At 44.5% G+C, this 21,097-nt stretch overlaps 1 protein-coding gene, 1 long non-coding RNA gene and 1 other non-coding gene across 3 annotated transcripts in view; 2 read left to right on the top strand and 1 right to left on the bottom strand.

Annotated features, from left to right (window-relative positions):
- LOC140702925 (uncharacterized) overlaps positions 1–21,097 on the bottom strand; it is a 208,957-nt gene that overhangs the window by 106,598 nt on the left and 81,262 nt on the right. The window lies entirely within an intron of this gene.
- Positions 311–9,066, top strand: LOC140702943 (uncharacterized). The gene is made up of 2 exons (XR_012082210.2): positions 311–2,579; positions 8,012–9,066. It is a non-coding gene; the product is annotated as an uncharacterized LOC140702943 (long non-coding RNA).
- On the top strand, positions 16,168–16,374 carry LOC144585109 (small nucleolar RNA SNORA73 family). Its single transcript, XR_013539604.1, has one exon. It is a non-coding gene; the product is annotated as a small nucleolar RNA SNORA73 family (small nucleolar RNA).

Raw genomic sequence — 21,097 nt, 5'->3', positions numbered from 1 at the left:
AAGGGACATGTTATCTACTGTAAGTCAGATCATTTATTTCTATATCACGTATTGCATCACGTCATGTCATGCTGCCAGTTCCATGTCTGAATTCTATGCTGTCTTTATATTTGTCAATAGACTATGTTGAATTTTACTGTCCCAGTGTTTTAGTGTCTTTGCAACCTGATATTTCCTAACTCTGCTTACATCCAGAAATGTTGACAAATTCTCAACAATATCACCAGATACCCAGGAGCTATAGCATCTGACGCGGTCCTTGTTGACCCGAGTGACTACCTATCCGGTATGGATTTCTTTTTAATTTCCTTTCAACATAATTGATGGTTGGAGGACCCAGTTGGTCTGGCTTCTCAGCTGAGGCCTCTCTGGCTTGGGAGACCCTTCAGCATAGCTCTCAACCTCACTGAAGGATGCAGGTCCCTCCAACTCAACAAGGCCTGTGCCCATGGAGGGGATGATACTGATGATGATTCATGATGATGATGATTCAAAAACTCCAGACACAGTCAAAATTATAAAAAATATTCTGACTGGTATTATATAACAGATACAAGTTTTAACAAAAACCCTATAGGTCTCCTTCACTCTCGAGAGACTAAGGTAACGTGCTCCAGCAAGAGCACAGAGCCTTTGAAAGCATCCTTAGAGTTCCTGTTGGATCAAAACATGGCACTGCTTTCGGGGTGGATTTATGTCCCGCGTTTCTTCATTGGGGGCTGGAGGCCTCCTTTCTCGTCTGCGTCCTGGAAAGGAGAAGCAGTTTCGTCTCAAGTTTCTCTGGTGGCTGTTTTTCATCTTGATTAAGTGTAATTCCCTTTACGTGGTTTTTAGACATTCCATTTATGTTATTGTATTTAAATTATATTCGTGTCCTTCTTCCCTTTAGAGCAATTTTATTGATTGCACCTTTCCCTTAGTGCTCTCAGTATCAGGAAGATCAGAAAAGGTTCACCAAGTCAATAAAAAGGGAGCGGGCTAAATCGGTAGATAAACAGATTAGCTCCCACAGGTACAGAGAAAGATGAGGTGAGATGGATTGATGTTGGATATAAATGTAAGAAGAACGTTGGTTTCAAATTATGGGGTGGACTAGATGATCCCACTTTGCAGTGGAAACTCACTGGGGAATGGAAATGGTGAGACCCCTCCTTAAATGTCTCACCTCCCTTGAAAGCCCTCTTCGGATCAATCTGAGACGGTTCTGACTTGACAGGCACAGAACAGAACTAGATGACCTTACCTTCTAGCTTGAAAATGCCCTTAGATGACAGAGGGGAAGAAAGAGAAAACCAGGAGGAAGCTGATGATAGAAGTAGTTCTCATTCCTGCCTGACCAAGGACACCTCCCACCATGCCTCACACCAGACTTACTTAAGGCCGTGATGATGAGGATGATTATTAAAGGCACAACCAGAAGGACAAGCCCGAGGATCACACCAACCATCACCCACAGACTGATCCCTGGGACTGAAACAGGAGAATGGAATGAAATGTTACGCCAGCATATCAAACCAAACCCCCCTTGCTGTCAAGTGGGGGGGAGAGGGGGCTGCCTGCGTCTTCAAAGCTGAGACGTCCAGGCCGGGCATCAAACTAGGAGGGCGCTGGTGGTGCCCTTCAGAGGACCAGCCTGCCTCCCCCACCCTCAGCCCCACCCCCAGCAAAGGCCTTCTGTGGGCCACAGCTGGGCAGAAAGGTTTCCCAAGATGCCCACTCAGTTGGAGACCCCCTTCCAGTCAGATGGAGTGAGAGGAACAGGCACAACTTGACCACAAGATGCAGTGACCGCTTCCATGGTTGCAAGGGAATAAATTCAGAGAGGTTTGGCAGCATCCACCCTCACCAGTCAGGATGGCGGTTAATCATTAGGTTGTAAACTGACCAATACCACTTGTTGTGGAACATGATTCCACAGGCTACCACCCAGTTGCTTTGTGTAGTAAATCCCACTAGAGTATGACCATTGAATTAACTGGGATTTAGGGAATCAACTCCTTCATAAACTCTATTGATTGAATGGCAGCTTCTCTCGGTGCCTTGCTCTGCTAAAATAAGTTGCATTTAGAGTAGGCTTGTCAGAGGAATTTTTGGATGAGCTGAATCACTGAATTCTCCAGGGATTCAAGGGGCCTCCTCGAGTACACCTTACTACACCGAGGAACAGGATTTTGGCCTGGGAGTGCAACCACCCGCCCCCTCCCTTCTGATGGGTTGGTGGCTGATCACGGGACCAAATGCGAGGGCCAGAAAGATGACCTTCGTTCTGATCCACCTTCAGTGCTTTTCCTGTATTTCCATCCACGGAGCCATCTTGAATGTCCTAGTCTGGGATCCCATTCCATTTACTTTAGACAGGTAATCATTTTGTCCATTCAGGAAGGTGTTTGTTGCATGGCTGATGGCACATCCAGTTCTGCAACCAGGTGTACACCAGACACACACACGCTGAGATACTGACCTTCAACTGGCCTTCCTCCTCATCCCTTCCAGGTTCTTACCAGGCTGCTCCACAGGTCAGGATCCCTCATCAGGCTGTCATGCTCCACGGTGCAATGTTACTGGTCCCACTCCTCAAGGTGAGACTCAATACTGAGCCAGGTGTGGAAGGTCCTGTCTGAGTTAGGAACCACGTTCCTACAGAGGGTCTCGGCTTCCAAGACCTCCTTGTTCTTCCTCCAAATGGCATCAATCGCCTTGGGGTAGAAACCCTGAATGTGGCCGATGAGGATCTCAACACCATCGCAAACCCTTTTATGAACCACCTTCACTCCTGGAGCCACTGCAAAAACTATTATTTATTTGTTTGTTTGTTTGTTTGATTTATACCCTGCCTATCTGGACTATCAGTCCACTCCAGGCGGCTTCCAATACAAAATCAGACAATAAAACACAGACAAGTACATGATGATTCAATAACGGCTACAATAAAATAAGAATAAGGAAAGTAAGAGAAAAAAATTAAGAATTGGCTGGAGGGAAGGCCTGGATGAACAACCATGGTTTTAATTGGGTTTTAAAGATGCTCAGCGTGGGGGCCGCGCGAATCTCTGGAAGGAGATTGTTCCAGAGGCAAGGAGCCACCGCTGAGAAGGCCTGGTTTCATGTCTTCTCATTCCGGACCTCTCTCGGCTTTTTTGCAGTGGCTCCTCAGCCTCACCTCCTGACTTGCGCGGGTGATCTGGGTAGACCTTGGTGGGAGTAGACGTTCCACCAAATATCGAGGCCCTAAACCATTTAGGGCTTTGTAAGTTTTTTTTTTTATTATTATTATTTTTAATTTTTTAATTAACATATCCATACATAACCATTTCTCTTATCTTTACATAGTCATCATTTTCCTATTTATTTCTACCCCCTTATCCCACCCCCCCAAAAAAAAAGACCATTTAATTTTAAATCTGCAACCATGAGCACACCTTTTGGAGTTTAACCAATATAACATTATTGGCCCCCCCTTCTCTTACCCATCTTACATATCCCGACCATTTCTTTCTTATCTCTAATGTTTTTTCTTCCCATACCTTATCCTGTGTCAAAATCGACAGTATGTCTGATTGAATCCATTCATATAAATACCAATTCCATCTTTCCAAAGTCCATTTTGATGCATCCTTCCACCCATAAGCTATTACTGCATGTGCTGCTATAATCATAGCTTTAAATAAATTCTGTTTAGGTTTTTTTACTTTATTATTCCCCAGAACTCCCATAAACAAGATTTTCCCAGTCAGCTGCAATTTAATATTACACACGGCGTTCACCTTTTCTAAAATCAGCTGCCAAAATTCAATAACCTTAGGGCATTCGCACCAAAGATGTGCATAATATCCCTTACTCCTCTTACAATGCCAGCAACTTGAATTCAAACCTTTTATCATATAAGACAACTGAGGGGGTGTCCTATACCATTTCAATATTAATTTCATCTCCAATTCTCTAAATTTATCCATTTTGATTTCCAATATGCCTTCCATTAACCCATCTATTTCGTATGCTGACAATGTCATTTCTCTTTCCCACTTCGTTTGTATTGTCCCAATCATATAATCTTTATCTGTATTTATCAAGTTGTACAACTTCCTTGCAATACCCTTCTTATTATCCTCTTTATTATTATATAGTTTTTCTAGCGGGGTATCCTCTTTATTTAGTATTCCAGAATACCTTCTCTGTTTCAAAATATTATATAAAGCCATAGTCTGTAACCAGTATTGTCTTCCAACTTGTCCTACTACATTTTGTGCCGGAATCTGTATCCCCTGAGGGTTATATAAATCCTTCACTCTATAATAGCCAGTTTCTTTTAGTTTCTTCCAAAAAGTTTTCTCAATTTTCAAATCCTCACCTAGAGATTCTAGTGGGGTCCATTTGGAAAGACTTGGCATCCAATTAAGTTGCCTTTCCCCCCATATTGTTAGTGCTGTCTGTCTTGGGCCTATTGTATTTTTAATGTCGTTTTTAACCTTCTGTGTAAATATTCCAAATTTACCTACTCCTTTATTTATTATATCCTCCCATCTTACCCATTTCTCCACACTTTTCCCATCTAATTCCAATAGCATTTTTATTTGAAAAGCTTCGTAATAGCTTTCCAAATGTGGGAGACCCCACCCTAAATCTTCCTGTGGTGAATATATTACCCTCTTTACTATTCTAGCTTTCTTCTTCCCAAAAACCCAATTTTTTAATTCTTGATCCCATACAGCTAATTGTTTTTTTGGGATGTACTCCGGGAGTACCTGAAATAGATATAACATCTTTGGTATTATAAACATTTTTATTGCCCTTATTTTCCCTAAAATACTTATATATCTATTATCCCATTCGTTTAGTTTTTCCTGTATCCTTCTCCAAGTTATTTTATAATTAGTTCCCATCAAATTTTTAATACTTTTTGTTATTGTTATACCTAAATACTTTAATCTCCTAATTCCTAATTTCATACCTGTCAGCTTTGCTATTTCTTTTTGTTCCTTTAAATCTATCCTTTTAAACATTATTTCTGATTTCGAAATATTTACTCCTAAACCTGAAATCTTGACAGTTATTAAAAATTTAAAAAGTAGGAAATCACCAGGCTTAGATGGTTTTACATCAGAATTTTATAAAATGGTGGGGCCTTTAATAGTTCCAGAAATGCAGAGTTTGTTTAACAAGATAATGAAGGGAGGGAGAGCCCCTGAATCATGGAGGAAAACAGAAATTATGATAATCTTGAAACAATCGAGAGACCCGACGGACCCCAACTCTTATAGGCCTATTAGTTTAACAAACCAGGATTATAAAATTTTTGCAAAAATTTTAGCAAATAGATTAGAGAAAACACTCCCAAGATTAATAGGAGAGGATCAATATGGTTTTGTTAAAGGGAGATATATTGGACACCCTATAAGGAATGTGATTAATACTCTACATCACGGAAACAGTGAAGGAAGATTTGCCCTTTTAAAATTAGATGTATATAAGGCATTTGACACTCTAAGTCATGGGTATTTATTTCAAGTACTAAGTAAATTTGGATTTGACGGTCCCTTTTTGATAGCATTAAAAGAAATTTATAGAGAAGGGAAGGCAATGATTAAAGTTAATGATAATTATACAAAAGAAATTTTGCTCCAGAGAGGAGTGAAGCAGGGATGTCCCTTATCCCCAATGCTGTTTGTGTTATCTATGGAACCCTTAGCCGAAAAAATTAGAAGTAGTAGTAAAATAAGAGGATATACAGTAGGGAAAGAGGTAATTAAATTAAATCTGTATGCGGATGATATAATATTGGTGTTACAAAATCCTCTTGATGCAATAAGAGAACTACTGATAATTTTAGAAGAATTTAGGGCTTTGTAAGTAAGCATTAAAACTTTGAAGTTGACACGGAAACAAATGGGCAGCCAATGCAATGCGGCCAGCGTTGGAGAAATATGCTGTTATTTCATCACTCCGGTGAGGAGTCTGGCCACCACATTCTGCACCACCTGAAGTTTCCGCATCAGCCTCAAAGGCAGCCCCACGTAGAGCGCATTACAGTGGTCTAATCTTGAGATTACGAGCGCATGCACCAAGGTAGTGAGCACCCCCGTGTCTAGGTAAGGTCGCAGCCGGGCAATCCGCCAAAGGTGGAAAAAGGCAGTGTGGACTATTGACACCACCTGCATTTCCATGGTGAGCGTCGGGTCCAAATATATGCCCAGGCTGCAGACCTGGCTCTTCGCGGCCAGGGTGACCCCCCCAAATGTGAGAGAGTCACCCAAGCCGCCTACCACGGGGGCACCCACCCTCAGAACTTCCGTCTTGACCGGGTTCAGCCTCAGCCCGTTCTCCTGCATCCATTGCAGTACGGCCTCCAGGCAGTGCTGAAGGGACAGGACAGCATCACCTGCAGTTGGTGAAAAGGAGATGTAGAGCTGAGTGTCATCAGCATATTGATGACACGAAGCCCCACACCCCCTGATGACCCCACCCAGCAGCCTCATATAGATGTTAAACAGCATTGGGGAGATGATCGACCCCTGTGGAACCCCACAATTGAGACTCCACGGGGCTGAGGCACTCTCCCGAAGCTGTACTCTCTGGGGACGGTCCCCCAAGAAGGAACGGAGCCAGGCGAGTGCCGAGCCACCAATTCCCAACTCGGAGAGCCTCCCCAGGAGGATACTGTGGTCGACGGTATCAAAGGCCACCGAGATGTCAAGAAGGACCAGCAGAGACATTTTGCCTCTGTCAGCCTCCCTGAACAGGTCATCGTACAGGGCGACCAATGCCGTCTCTGTACCGTGGCACGGCCTGAAGCCCGACTGAAACGGATCCAGGGCGTCTGTTTCATCCAAGTGGGCTTGGAGCTGATCTGCCACCACCCTCTCGACCACTTTGCTCATGAAAGAAATATTGGCAACGGGCCTATATTTGCCAATTTTGTCCGCTGCCAAACTAGGTTTCTTTCTTATGGGCCTAATGAGTGTCTCCTTGAGGCAAAGACCCATTTATTATTACTGTGGCCCATTATCGGCCTGGCTGCTTTGATTAGCCAGGCCGGGCAAGGGTCAAGGAAGGAGGTGGTGGCTCGACAGCGACCAAGCACCCTGGTCACAGAATCAGGCGTTACAGGCTGAAAGGCGTCGAAAGTCACCGGACAAGACGGAGCACTGGACATCTCTGCTTGACTCACTGAATTTAAAAAAGGAGAGAGCTGCCGGTGGATGGCCTCCACTTTAGATTTTTTAAATGCTGCAAACTGGTCAGGTGAAAAACTAGGGGGAGGCCTATCACCTGAACCAGTTCCGCATAGGTCGCGCACTATATGGAATAACTCCGCCTGCTGGTTGGAAGCTTCATTTATCCGGTTATTGAAGAATGATCAACATGCAGCCTTTACCTTAGTCAGGTAAAGGTTAGTAGTGACCCTAACAGCTATCTAATTATAATCCGTCGGATTCTTCCTCCACCTACGCTCTAGCCTTCTCCTATATCGCTTCATCACTCGAAGCTCCTGGTTAAACCAGGGCGCAGGCCGAGCTCTGAGCGGGAGAGGGCGTTTAGGTGCGATCATGTCTATAGCCCTAGTGGTAGTGATGGACCAGCTGTCAACCAGAGCCTCGACAGGAGCGCCAGCCAGGTCAGCCGAAACACCTCTCATGGCCTCCTGGAATCCAACAGGATCCAGTGGCCTTTGAGGATGGACCATAGAAATAGGTCCCTGCTCCCTGCGAGGGGGGAGAGCCACTGTGAGGTTACATTGTACAAACAGCAGTCTCTTAACCTGGACTCCTAAACCAATGCAGCATGGAAGGCTGTTTCGACCCCTTCCCCATCCTGACAAGACAATCAATCAATCAAAATAAAAAGAAATGTATAGTGGGCTGAATCTGGGCTCGTCTCATGGAATCATGCAGCTGTTTTTGCCTTATTTCCTCCCCTCCAAGGGCACATCCCTCACCTTGAAAAGAAATCAGAAGCATAATATGTTTCGTTGCCATCACTTTGCTTTTTTAAAATAAATTTTGGCTATTTACAGATGCAGAACAAATTCCGAATCTCTGCCTGAGCAAAGTTGCCGAGCCTTTGCAACAGGAGGTAAAATATATCGCTGTTGGCTTTTATTCGTGCCTCGAGTTCTGAGATGATTTGAAGGAGAGTGGGGTTTGTAGTCAGAGGCAAATGGAATCTGTTAGGTTCAAAGTGAAATGATTTGAAGGCCTTGGAATGTAGTAAGGGCCCTGAGACTGTTTTTTCCTAATTTACAGCTAGGCTGGTACAGAGAGAACTCGGAGAAGGAGGAAGCAAGAGGCCCAGGAGACCAAACAAGAATGCCATCCCAATTGGGAAGGAGATGACACACCTGGCCCCAGCATGGGAGTTCGGGGGTGGAGAATGGTGTTAGCCCTCTTTGAAGTTAATTGGTTTACAGCTATGAAGTGCCAAGAAGAAAGAGGGCTAAGTGATGTAGAAAAAGATGGATGATGGGTTGGGTTGTAAAGGAAGCTTCTCTTAGCTTTGCAAGCTTGGAGAGGGGAGTTTCTGAAGGGAAAGTGCTATGTGAATGCTTACAGAAGGTAGAGACAGAAAGAGCAGGGGGTGAATAGCCCTTCTTAGAAGCTACTTAGCACAGAATTTAGTTTTTCATATTTTAATGAGAAACAGCAGCTTTATTTAACTATTGGAATCTTTGGATATGTTTTATGCTATGCTTTTGCAAACAAACTGTTTCTATGAATCTATATTTTCTTAATAAAAATAATTATAAAATCTTAAATGAGGATTGTCTCTTGGAACAGCAGGGTTCGACTTAAATCCAATTGAATGGAAAGGTCACTAACTGGCAACCAAAAAGAAGTCCTACCTTACTGAGCTGTTGTGAGTTCTGAAGTGTGATTGGGCTCAGAGTTTTCTTTGGGCAATTCCTCATTTTCCCTGGGAAATAAAATGGGAGACGTTTTAATAACCTTTAAACCATCACTTTTATTATCACCAATCCCCTCCAGCACATTACTCATAGGATCAAAGACTCTCAACTCTGGCAACAGGCCATAACGAGATGAAACAAAACTTTTCCCATACTCCCATGGACTCAATGGGGGGGGTGTTCACCCACGCCATTCCCTGCACCTCGGTCTTCGGGGAGGAGTACTTCTCAGGACGCAAGTCGTCCCACAACATGAGTGCCTCACCCAGCTTTGCTCGTCCGGTCTGTCATAGAAACGGTTAAGGGCTATCTCAGTCTCTCTTTGCAAATCTAACTCGCGTGGTGCCATGATCACAGTCCATTCTTGGGTCTTGAACTGGGCCGGCTTGTCTCCCTACAGCTTCGGCTCTGGCAACAGTCCACTTTCACATTGGGGAAATCCCTCAGCAGTCCTTGAGTCTTTACATACTCAACCTCTCTCCTCCCTGCACCTCTAGCACCGAACGGAACCAACGCACCCCTTCCTCACTTATATCTTCCTCCCACACGGTCACCTCTTGCTCTGCCTTCTTTCCTCTTGCATCCTCTTCTACTAGACAAATCTCCACTTTTCCCACCTTCTCTTTTAATTCAACTTCCCCCACCTTCTTCGTAACTGTCACTTCTTTAGTCACCATCTCTTCCTCGCTCCCCTTATCCTCTCCTCCTTCTATAGCTTTTATTATCACGGATGGCTCACTCTTGCACACTCCTCCTTCACATGAAGAATCATAAAGCCCATGTTTAAGTACTTTCAAAATACACAGTAAAGAGTTCTTTAATGGTCAGGCTTGTCCGTGGCATGGATGCTATGCATTGCTGAGGCTTAAGGACTTTGTTGTTTAGTCGTTAAGTCGTGTCCGAGTCTTCATGACCCCATGGACCAGAGCACGCCAGGCCCTCCTGTCTTCCACTGCCTCCCAGAGTTGGGTCAAATTCATGTTGGTCATTTCAATGACACTGTCCAACCATCTTGTCCTCTGTCGTCCCCTTCTCCTCTTGCCTTCACACTCTCCTAACATCAAGGAAACAAGCCAAAGTGCCATTCTGCAGGCTGGTCAGTAATCTAGTTCACAGGCCATACATCTAGGCCAGTTCAGTCCACTTGTCCAGAGAGCTTTTGCCCAGGGTAACCTTTTTACCTAAAAGGTGCACCTGATCAGCACATGCATGAATGGATTTGCCGCAAGGTATGAAGTGTTTACCTGCAACCTCATTTCACAATTTTCCTACAGGGAATAGTCCAGGTAGGTAAGGTAGGAGATGAACCTTGAGAACAGGGTGAAAAGGGATGTCTGGAATCATGGATTCACCATCCGTTGCTTTTTTCCTTTTAATCACGAGCTAGCCTAATCAACAAGGACAAAAAGAAAACCTAGCTACCCAAATGGGAATCCAGTATCATTTTGCCAAAAATGCTGTAGGTGGAAGTGAACTTGATCTGAGGAAGCTCTTGAAAATCACTACTGGGGAGCCCATACAGAAGTCCCTAATGATAGGTGATCATTTTGTTAATTGCCATAATGTTATTACCTTGTAAATCTTCTAATGAGCAAAGGCTTTCAATATCTGATTAGCGTACAGTGGCAGGATGTGACTAATCTTCGGAAAAACAGGCACAGATTCCAATTTGTCTCCTAATTCGATATGGCTGAAATGGAGGACTATACAACGCTGGGCGTCACTCGCCAGGAAGTGCCCGTGTCCTTCGCTCTCATGGCCTGAGCTTGGCATGAGTGACACCATTTTGAATGGAGCAGAATATTTTCCTAGAAAGCGCCTGAATCTGTTAATTTGCAAATGCTTGTCATGCCTTTCTGCTCCTCTTTCTCTTTCACAATTTTTTCTCTTGAAAAAAAAATTGAGTGTTCAATTGTTTTTTTCTCACCTCCTGCTCCTTTCTTTGCCGCCAACCCCACCACCTTGTCTTCTGCCCCATTGACGATCCCTTGCCAGAATTCCTGGTCTCTTTGCAGAGATGGGGGGAAAGGGACCCCCTTTGATGGGAGGAAAGGCCTCCTCCAAGGAGGTTGGTTAAGTCTTTGGGTCTGAGTCCCAAGTTTGAGTCCTTCAGACCAAGTTTGTCTGAATCTTTGGTACAGAGTTTTGAGTCCCTATTAAAAAACAAGCTTTCTTTCCTCAGAAAAAAGGGGAGAGGTTTGAGTGGGCTCTGAGTTGACCCCGAGTCATTGGGAAAGAAATCCCCCCCTAAAAAAAACCAGTCCAGTTTGAGTGGAGTCACTGGTGCTTCTCGACACTGAGTTCCCTCTCTACTCCTGGCCTCCTTTCTGGGGGGAGGGCTTCCCCCCCCCAATCACCGAGATGTGACCCCCCCCCAAAGCCGGCCCACGTCTCCTTCGTACCACAACTGACCTGTCCAGCCTTGTCCGGGGGGGGGGAGGAATTTCTTCTCTTGCCCCATTCAAACGTGTGGGGAAAGAGGAGACGGTTGGGACCAGAGGAAAAGCCCCACCCTGTTGAACTTCTGCCTGTCACGGAAGCCTTTAGAAGGGCAGGGTGTGGACAGGAGGACACACAGATAAGAGGCGGGCACGAGAGAACTCCTGAACCCCACGGAGAACAAAAGTGTATTCCCCCCCCGTTTTTTTTCTCTCTCTCTCTCCTGAGGGAGGAATTTCTAAAGAATCAGCGGCTCCTAAAACTGGCCCAACGGCCTTCCTGAGGGGAGACGTTCTGGCCGCCTTCTCCACTGCGCATGCGCTACAGCCCCTTTCCCCCCCCCCCCCGCCACTTTGAGTCAGTCTGCAGCCTCTGGCTCCGCCCAGGGAAGAACAATGGGAACCCAATGAGAACTCGCTACTCCTGCGCGTCACCCGTTGCTGAGCGGAAGCTCTCCAGGGCTGGGTCTCCTTCGGCTTCCCCCTGCCATATTATGGCGTCTATCAGGGGGTTGCCTGGCAACCCGGTGACGCTCAGGGGAGAGTTTCTGGCTCCGCCCAGAAGACAATGAAGACCCAATGAGAGCTCGCTCCTCCTCCTGCTCCTTCTGCGTCACCTGTCTCCGGGACGAAGCCCCTCCCTCTGGAAGGCTCGCGGGGCAAGAACCCCGTTTCCCCCACCCCCTCTTTCTTCCCCTTCGAGTGACTGACGGCTGCCCTCCAAGCCCCACTCACGGCTCGCCTCTGCGCACGCGCGAGATCCCCTCATTGGCTGCTCAGCTTGCTCTCCCTCCCGCGCATGCGTTCCTCTTCCCCACAGAGGGGGCGTGGGATAGCCAGTGGGGGAGGGTCTGTGGCGCGTGCGCAGTTGAGAAGGCGGCCAGAACATCTCCCCCCCCCAGGAAGGCGGTTGGGCGAGTTTTAGGAGCCGGTCTTTTTTCATTTCTCCTTGCAGGGGACCGGCAAGAAGGTGAGCCCTCGGTCGTGGGGGGGTTTACAGGACCGCTTTTGTTGGGGGGGGCTAAAGAGTTGCTAAAGAGATGGAGAATCCCCCCCCCCGCCAACCCCAGAGACGACCCTCACAATCCGCTCGGTCTGCGAAGGACGAAAGGCCTCGACCCGTTTGAAGGGAGGGGGGTCAGGGGGGTCCCTTTGTTTTTCTCCCTGCCTTCCTCCTCCTTTTCCTCTTCGCATGGGTGGGGGGACTAAATTGGGAGGGGTCTCGATCTCACCCCTCCCCTCCCCCCCCCCCGAGCGAGACACCCGGGCCCTTTCTCTCTGTGCGGGTCGGTGGGTCCTCCAGAGGGAAAGCCTTTTGCTCTCCCTCCCTCCCGGGATCTCTCCAGAGGGATCCTTTGGCTTCTTCTCTTCTCCCAGGGAGGGGGGGGAGAGATTCTTCCCAGGACCGAAAGAGAAGGGATCACACGCCAGATCCCTCCAACCTTTGCCAGGCAGGTGAGCTCTTTTGAATTGCCATCAGAGGCACCTCCATCCTATTAATCATCATCTTCCTTCTCCTGAGACGGTGGAGCTGGCCCAAGGACATCCCTCTTCTCATGGGAGGCGATCCAATGGGGGGGGGGGGAGAATCGAACTCCCAACTGATCCGGAGCCCCAGAGCTCTCTAGCCACCTACTCTCTTGTCAGCAGGAGGCCCTTCCTTGTGCTGCTCGGATAAGGAGGTCGAAGCATTTGAGCCCCATCGCTGGCAGCCCCAGAAGCCTCTTCGGGAGGGGGCCACCACCCCCAAGAATCCCGTAGCTGCTCTCGTTAACTGCTGAGGATGAGACACAGCTTGTCAGGGTCCTTCCTTGAATTCCCCCTTCCTTCTTTTGGGATCCAGGAGGGTGAACGGAAGAAGCCGCTCCCACGTGGGGGGTCCTTTTGGAGAGGGAAAGGTGGGAGAGACATTACATAAGAACCTAAGGATCCCTCTGGTGGGTCAGGCCCAGGGCCCCTCTTAGTCCCCCTTCCTATCCCCTTTCTTCCCCCGCATCAGGCATGGATGGGGTGCCGGGGTCTCCTCGACTTGCGAGCGAGCAAAAGAGTGATCTGGAAAGAAGGGGGGGAAGTCAGAGCCAAGGGAGGATGCAAACAAGAAAGGAAGCGAGCAAGCAGTGGAAAAAACTTGTTTTTTTTTCAAACTAAGGATTTTTCCCGGTTCCTCCACAGGTGTCAAGATGTTCCCTTCAATGTCTGATTAAACCTTTCCAATTGCCCATTTGCTTGGAGATGATAAATGGAAACCTTTGGTGGCTTCACCCCTTACAATTTCCACATTGGTTCAAAGATCCATAAAGTGAGATCCTTGGTCAAGGAAGACCTCTTGAGGGAAACCTATTCTTGAAAATATCCCTATTCTGTCAAAAGGCCTGTCCAGGAGCGCCCTCGGTGTTCATGGCCCTGCTGGGGGTGGCCTCCACTGGAGCGAACGGGCCTTGGGGACGTGATTGGCAGCCTTCCTCCACCTCCTTCCTCCTTGTTTGGCCAAAAGAACCGCCGTTTTCCTCTGGCCAGGGTTTTCTGCACCCCCAGGTGGGCCCTGCTCCAGGTAGGTCACGAACCAATCAAAGCACCACCCCCTGCAACCTACGGGGTAAAATCGTTTGTCCCTCTTCTCTCTCCCCTTCTGATTTTACTACCCTGTATAGGAGCCAATCCCTCAATATTTTGCTCTGTTTACGTAGTCCCTTTGGGTCCCACTTTGCCTCTAATGTCCTCCAGTTCCGAATCCTCTTGCTGCGAGTTTCGTAATTGTTCTCTTGAAACGTGCAACTCCTCTTCTTCTGATGTCATTTCCTCCACCTCCCCTGTTTCAGCCAGGATTTCTATCCCTGGCCAGTTTCTCCCCAAGGACATCTCTCCTCCTAATCCTGGGACAACCCCGATCTCCAAGTCTTTCTCTTGTCCTTAGTATTTTTTAATATGGCCAAACTGGCGGCACCCAAAGGCAAGATGTTTCAATGGCCAGGTCTCTGTACTTTGTTAGTTTTTCCAATTCTTTATTTTCAACTCTGACCTCCCCTGGAATTGCAATGTCAATGATCCGGACATTTCTTCGTTCTGTTACTACTAATTTCTTCTGCTCTGCATGTTCTCCTAGTGACCTATAGAATTGTGTTATATGATTTGCTTACAGTTATTTGTTTTTTACATCTGTGTCTTCCCAGTTGTCCCCCCCAAATTCCAGACATCTTTCAAACATTCAAACCATTCATGTACGTATTTTAGTATATAATATTGGCTACTATCATAATATTACTTTCACAGTGTACAATATTCTCAAGATCTTCTAATAACATATTTAATAAAAGTAGTTCCAGATCCATGCCCTAACCTTATATCTAGTTTAATTTACCTAAAAAGAAAACCCACCATATTAACGTCTTTACCCTGGTTAGTGTTCCCTTATTTCAATTTAATTCTCCTTTTTAATATAAAGGATATGATCCTTTACAATTCCCAAAGTTAGATATATACATGCTTTTTAACATTAAGGGCCCCCTTTCTATTTTTCCCATTTTCATCTTTCTAAGTAATTCCCTCTCTTATTTCTCTTTTTTCACTTTTTGATTCTGTCTCCCTAAGCATCCTGCCATCTTTCATGCCCTCTGAAACCATTTTGTGCATCTGATTTATCTCCACTAGATCTTTATGCACTTGCTCTAACTTCAATAGATCTTCTGGGCTTTTTAAAATTAATTTTGCTGATTTTCTCCTCTTGTCTTCCTTTAATACTCTCCCCATTAATTTCCTCCAGCTCCTTTTTTGATTGGCATACATAATCCAGCACACTCTCATTTCGTTTTTCGTTATTCCCTGTCTCTTGTTGACTATAATTCTTCTTCAGATGTTCGTTGAATAATTTTGCCTCTTGGTAGTGGGATCTCACTATTTCTAGGATTGTTTGAAGGGTAGATTTTGTTTCATCCCAAAATTGTCCTTGTTGTGCCATTCTGTCCCAGCTGCCCAAGAGCTTAAGCCAAGATTCGAAAACCCCAAGTCTCACAGTCCAGTTCGATTATTGTATCTGTGTCCTAGTTGATCCCTGGTAAATTGATGCCAGCCAAACAGATATTCCAAGTCTCCAGAGTCAGTTCAAAGAGTCCGCTTTGGCTAAATAGACCTGAACCCAAATTTAAACCCCCTAAGTACCAAGGTACAATGCAATGGTTGTATCCATGGCCTGATGGCCTAATTCCCACAGGTTTATGCCAGCTAGTCAAACACAAAAACTTCCAGCTCCCAGGGTAGTTTCAGAGGATCTACTTTGGCCAAATAGGCCTAAACTGAAGTTCAAAACCCCCAAATTTCACAATCCAATTCAGTGTTTGTATCCATGTCCTGGTAGCTTAGTTCCCGCAATTCTGCATCGTCCAAAACTGAAATTCCAAGTCCCTGGAGGTGGTTCCAAAAAGTTCACTTTGGCCCAATATACTGATTCCCAAAGTACAGTTTTAAAAGATCCACTTTAGGGTTAATTTGTCTATGTTCGAGCCAGTCTATGCTGTATAGATCCCTTCCACACTGATCCCTTCCAAAGATCTTTAGAACTTTGGATTGCAGCTGAACAGATAAGCCATGGGAGTGTGTGTGTTTTTTTAACTAATTAATCTTCATTCTGTGAATAGTTGATGAATGTCACAATGCCAGCTGGGTTCCTGCATTCCTAAAGTTTTGAAAGTGTCTGATGCATGGTTGGATTGATTGTTATTGACACGAGTGAATAAGATATTTAAAAGTTTAAAGTTTTTATTCTTCTACTATTATTTCTTCCTTTTCTTCTTTTTTTGCTTTACATATAGTGATGGCTGATCAACATAAATTCACCCAATGGGGATACCTGGAGAGGTTGCGCTCTCTCAGCTCTGTCCATGTGGCGTGTGGGAGTGTAGGCCTTTGCGCTCTGTGACATACAGTCCCCTTCCACACCATTGGAGAGAAAGCCGGGCCCTGAGGTCTGCAGCCTGCATATTCCTAATTCTTCTCCAAGTCCTTGGGCTGTGATGGAGGAGATAAACCATGCAGGAGACATTCAGCTAAGAGATCTTTTAATGGCACCTTGTTGCATACACTTTTCAAACTGATCTCAGTTGGTAGTTGTTGGTATCATAGTATCCCTTATAGATCACAGCTAAACTTTATGTTGTCCAGGGGTGGAGAGTCTCAGTTCTCTGGAGCTCTTAATACAGCCTGCTAGGCTTCCCCAGACTGCTGTGTCTCCTTCCTTGTGATACTACTGCTGGGTCACTTTAAAGCTTTTGTTTTCATTTTTCCATTCTGAAATGTCTCTTTAAGGCTTTGCTAAGAGCTTTAAGTTAGTATAGTTTTGGATTTGGATGCAAGAAATGTGAATATGAATAACACAACTTAAAATGTTCTAACTTTTGAATATGATCCAGAGAAACATAACTATTAGGCTACAAGTAAGTGACATGTACAAAACACCTTAATAAAATCTACATTAACAAAAAGCATTAACTTTAATCTAAAGCAGTGGTTCTTAACCTTTTTGAAAGAAACACCCCCTTGAGCCACTGAGGAAGTTATCATCGCCCCCTCTTATTTCTTATTATATCTTGTTTGTTTGTTTGTTTGTTTGTTTGTTTGTTTGTTTGTTTGTTTATTTATTTATTTATTTATTTATTTATTTAAGACACTTAAATCCAATGACCCCTGAAAACAAAATTCAATTCCAAGAAAATGAAATGGCCCCAAAAAGTAACATTTAATGATTTAGTTGCAAGCGAATTTTAAGACTCAAAAAGAAATATAAAAAGGGCATAAAATGCAGGAACTAAAAATTTCAAGACGAAAACTCTGAAACTAAATTAGGATAGGAGGAAAATATATATTCATGCACATTGTAAAAAGGCTGTAGCCATCTTCACAGGTTTGGCTTGCTCCAGCGCCCCCTACCGCCCCCTTCTGCTCCAGCGCCCCCACACCGCCCCTTTTCGTTCTACTGCCCCCTTGAAAAATGAAATCGCCCCCTGGGGGGCATTATCGCCCAGGTTAAGAACCACTGATCTAAAGCATGTTAATAAAATATTACAATTTTTGCCCTGTCCAGAATGCTTTTCTCCCCTCTAATGATGCTTGTCAAGTAATATAATTGCTGCTTAAGCTAACTAGCTGCTTCAGTTTTATTTATCCTTCATTAATTGCTGCCATTTCTTTATCATAAACAAAGCTCACCACCTGACTCAAGCCTTTATTACAGAGAAATTTCTGGACATGCAGCAACAGTGAAATTCTAATTACTTGTCTCCTCGTTATCTTAGATTTGAAACTAAATTCTTATCTTATTTTTGACTAACATTAGATACAAGAAAACGCCATGGACAAAAACAAAAGGCTAAAGGATTTGCTGGAAGATGAACCCCTCAGGTTGGAAGGCATCCAACATGCTACTGAGAAAGAATGGAGGACAAGTAGCTGCAGAGCTAATGAAGTGGTTGGGCCCAAGAGAAAAGAAATCTCAGCTGTGGACATGCATGGAAGTGAAACAAAAATCCGATGCTGCAAAGAAATATACTGCATAGGAACCTGGAATGTAAGATCTATGAACCCTAGTAAGCTGGAGGTGGTCAAACAGGAGATGGCAAGAATAAACATTGACATCCTGGGCATCAGTGATCTAAACTGGACGGGAATGGGAAAAATCAATTCAGATGATTATAATATCTACTATTGTGGACAAGAATCCCATAGAAGAAATGGAGTAGCCCTCATAGTCAACAAAAGAGTGGGAAAAGCAGTAGTGGGACACAATCTCAAAAATGATAGAATGATTTCAATACGAATCCAAGGCAGACCTTTGAACATCACAGTAATCCAAGTTTATGCACCAACCTCTGATGCTGAAGAGGGTGAAATTGACCAATTCTATGAAGACTTGCAACACCTTCTAGAACTGACACCAAAGAAAGATGTTCCTCTCATTATAGGAGACTGGAATGCTATAGTAGGGAGTCAAGAGATAAAAGGAACAACAGGGAAGTTTGGCCTTGGAATTCAAAACGAAGCAGGGCAAAGGCTAATACGGTTTTGTCAAGAGAACAAGCTGGTTATTGCAAACACTCTTTTCGAACAACACGAGGCGACTCTACACATGGAAATCACCAGATGGGCAACACCGAAATCAGATTGATTATGTTCTCTGTAGCCAACGATGGAGAAGTTCTATACGGACAGCAAAAACAAGACCTGGAGCTGACTGTGGCTCTGATCATAACCTCCTTATAGCAAAATTCAAGCTTAAACTGAAGAAAATGGGGAAAGCCACTGGGCCAGTCAGGTACCATCTAAACCAAATCTCCCATGAATGCACAATGGAAGTGAAGAACAAATTTAAAGAACTCAATTTGTCGACAGAGTGCCTGAAGAACTATGGATGGAGGCTCGTAACGTACAGGAGGCAGCAACAAAAACCATCCCAAAGAAAAGGAAATGCAAGAAAGCAGAGTGGCTGTCCAATGAGGCCTTAAAAATAGAAGAGAAGGGAAGCTAAAGGCAAGGGAGATAGGGAAGGTTTCAGAAAATTGAATGCAGACTTCCAAAGAATCGCAAGGAGAGACAAGAGGGCATTCTTAAATGAACAGTGCAAAGAAATAGAGGAAAAGAATATAAAGGGAAAAACCAGAGAGTGTTTGTATAGACCAGTTGGGCGGGATATAAATCAAATAAATAAAATTCAAGAAAATTTGAGATATTAAAGGAATATTTTATGCAGAGATGGACATGATAAAGGACAAAATAGTAGGAACCTAACAGAAGCAGAAGACATCAAGAAGAGGTGGCAGAAATAAACAATTATACCAGAAAGATGTGGATGTCCCAGACAACCCAGATAGTATGGTTGCTGACCTTGAGTCAGACATCCTGGAGAATGAAGTGGGCCTTAGAAAACACGGCTAACAAGGCCAGTGGAGGTGATGGCATTCCAGGTGAATTATTTAAATCTTAAAAGATTATGCTGTTTAGGCTCTACACTCAATATGCCAGCAACTTTGGAAAACTCAGAAGTGTCCAAAGGATTGGAAAAGCAGTCTACATACCAATCCAAAAGAAGGGCAATGCCAAAGAATGCTCCAACTATCGTACAATTTCACTCATTTCACACACTAGCAAGGTTATGCTCAAAATCCTCCAAGGTAGGCTTCAACAGTATGTGGGCCGAGAACTCCCACAAGTACAAGCTGGATTTCGAAGGGGCAGAGGAACTAGAGACCAAATTGCTAACATGCACTGGATTATGCAAAAAGCCAGAGAGTTTCAGAAAAAATATCTACTTCTGCTTCATTGACTATGCAAAAGCCTTTGACTGTGTGGACCATAGCAAACTATGGCAAGTCCTTAAAGAAATGGGAGTGCCTAGCCACCTTATCTATCTCCTGAGAAATCTATATGTGGGAGAGGAAGCAACAGTTAGAAGTGGATATGGAACAGCTGATTGGTTCAAAACTGGGAAAGGAGTACGACAAGGCTGTATATTGTCCCCTGATTTATTAAATTTATATGCAGAATACATCATGCAAAAGGCTGGACTGGAGGAATCCCAAGGAAAAATTAAGATTGCCAGAAGAAATATCAACAACCTCAGATACGCGATGCCAACTGGCCTGGCAGCATACTGACTCCATTCTAAAGTGTATCATACTGATGCTAAACTAACTTGTTCTCTCCGGCAATTATACTGTATTTCAATTTAAATGATAATTCTAATCTAATTACAATGATAGTTGCATATATTAATGTAAATTAGTACTGTATATACAAACTTAATGCAGACTTTTTTGAGTAAATAATTTCTTTGGTAACCAAGCAGTGGCCAGCCTAAAAGTCGATCAGGAAATTGCTTGCAAAGATCTAGTGCCATTAGTCTGTTCCATTGTGTTGACCAAATTTAATATTGTGGGGGAGAAATAAACAGCAAAATGTTGTGATACCCTAAAAAAGTAGCAGATGTCTTTGTGATTTGTGGTGGATCAAAATCACATCCTCAGTTACATGGAATATTGGGAAACGTCAGTCCCTGCTCACACTTCAGTGGCTGCTTAGAAATGTTGCTGCCATGCTTTCTTAAGTGCACTTCTTTGGATTATAACACTATTTCTCCAGTGCTAAAAGTGAGTAGTACTCCTGAGCAGTAGTTAAACAGTACCCACACAAGTCTGGTGGCAGGGGATTTGTGAAGAAACATCATTACAGCCCTCCTTGTATTGTGGTCCCACTGGAGAAGAAGCGGGACTCTTCGTTTCTCCAATGCACATAGAAGCATGTACTCTTGCTTCCCTAATAGAAAAACTCCATTACGATTTCCTATTAATATAGTTCTTCTACGCCTCTCTGTTGACTTACTGACACATGAGAAGCACCGCTATCAGAGGGAGAAGCTAGAGTATGTCGCTTGTCAGCAAAGCTTTACACTTTGTGGTAGTAGTGGGCATGAGTATTTAGCATGACTGTTTGCACTAGCGGAACTTGATGAAGGGACTGGAAGGGGTCATTAGCATCCCTGATGGCCAGGGTAAGATGGCTAGTGCCTTCCTGCTCCTCAGTGGGAAGTGGAGTAGCCCAAGGTTTTCACCTCATTTCTGACACCATCTGATGGCTTACAAACAAACCTGGGAGATCTTTTCGAGATATGTGGCAGTCAAGTCTGAAGTTCAGTACCATTCTGGCATCTGACAGGTCACTAACTGAAATTGTAATTTTTTAAGTGTACAACATGGTTTTCCCAGCAAAGTTACTGACA

This window comes from Pogona vitticeps, chromosome Z, assembly GCF_051106095.1.
Source record: "Pogona vitticeps strain Pit_001003342236 chromosome Z, PviZW2.1, whole genome shotgun sequence".
Taxonomy (NCBI): domain Eukaryota; kingdom Metazoa; phylum Chordata; class Lepidosauria; order Squamata; family Agamidae; genus Pogona; species Pogona vitticeps.
The sequence above is the reverse complement of the archived record's forward strand: the minus strand, read 5'-3'. Positions and strand labels throughout refer to the sequence as shown.